Here is a 1,831-nt window from a genome sequence, read left to right as displayed (position 1 = left end):
CAACATATTTTGAACACACAGCTGGCAGGTTAAATAAAACTAGAATTTACTTAGGTACCAGTTACCACAATGGAAGCATTTAAACCTAAACTATATAACTATATAAGGCATAATAGCTACTGGTTATACGGCAGCCGGCTGAATTATTATATATAATAATAGGTACCTACGTAATATTTTAGGTAAATCTATTATAGGTAATTTACTCTATAGAATAAAGTGTAGCATATTTTTCGTCTGCAAGAAAAATTGATAAATCGTAGATATGTTTTGGGGTACAGTGCGGTGTCCAAATATCTAGTAGCATGTTACATTTTGTTAGGAATTTATTGATTTAAGAATTATCGATTGATTTTTAATAATATATTATTTTTTATTTTATTGATATACGTTTCTATGCGGATAAATAAAACGTTACGCAAAATAATTGGTTAGAAAAAAAAAGTTGTTTCCAGCACAAAACCATATTATTGTTGTCTATGTTAAAAAAATGCAGATTATTTAAGTTAAAAATATTATATTTCTAAAAAAAACGACGTAGCACGGTTTTTATTTTTTGTACCGATTTTCAGTCTGCACAGATTATTACGGTTTAATATTACTATTATTTTCGTACAATATAAGGCCTATTGAAACCATGACACTTGTCATTTAACTGTGTATATTTAATCAATATTAGAATAGTTGAACTAATGACGAATATTCGATGTAAAATGAATATGAAATGATAAAAACATAGTACAACTCCGTTCAATTCCGTATTATTTCGTCAAAATGCATAAAGCCGTGCAATATATTGTAATTATAGACAATAATTATTATGTACAACCAATAGAGCATTCTTGTCCCGATTGGAAGCTAAACAAACATCATCTAATACAACGACGATGGTGTTGTATTTATATTATAATATAATATAATTATTATTATACGTTATGTTGTTCGTCCGTCGCCGTCGTACCAATTATAAAATATATTAATAATAACAATACGAAAATGAATCTGTTAAATGCGACTACTGGTCTTTGTTTATTGATTACTCAAACCCTAAAATATGAAAATTAAAAAACTCCATACGCTTTTATTATCATAATAATAATAGCTGTTCGTTGTAAACACGTTTTGAGTTTTGACGTTATAATATTATATATATATGTATATATATATATATTATTAACATAATAGAATAGAATAGCAGCTACTCCCATCTAAGTTCACTCATCCGAGTTATTAATTTTAATTGGACGACGTATATCTACAACACGAGATGAGAGTTCATCGCATTTTGTCGCAGCAATTTAATAGCAATATTCAACTGTTTACGGACTAATAAGGGAAATCGCTGTTATATTATTATTATATATATTACCATCGTCGCATTAAGATATTAATAGCATTATAATATTTTATATTATTGTTCTACGATAATATTTATACAAAACCATAATTTATTAGATGGGCAATTTAATATCATATTATATTGTTTTTCTCATGTGGTACGATTGTGACTATTTTTACTGGTCGAGTTACGTTGTGGAAATTTTAAAACGTAATAATATTATATCATAGCTTGTTCCAAATTGCAGTCTCGTGCATAATATTATGTAAAATTAATATACTTTTGATCGTCTATATTTTATCTATGGGCCCGGATTTCAATGCAAATTGCATCTTTTTTTCGGTGATCTTAGACAATGCTTTCCAAGTTCATAATTTGTTTCGTGAAATAGATACTTCAACGGTGAAACTTTTATTTTGCATTTTATTGCATATTTCGATGTTTTTTAATTTTTTGAACATTTTTTAGCATTTTTCGGTAATTTTGTTAGTT

This window comes from Metopolophium dirhodum, chromosome 2 (assembly GCF_019925205.1).
Source record: "Metopolophium dirhodum isolate CAU chromosome 2, ASM1992520v1, whole genome shotgun sequence".
NCBI classification, from domain to species: domain Eukaryota; kingdom Metazoa; phylum Arthropoda; class Insecta; order Hemiptera; family Aphididae; genus Metopolophium; species Metopolophium dirhodum.
Note: the sequence above shows the minus strand (reverse complement) of the source record.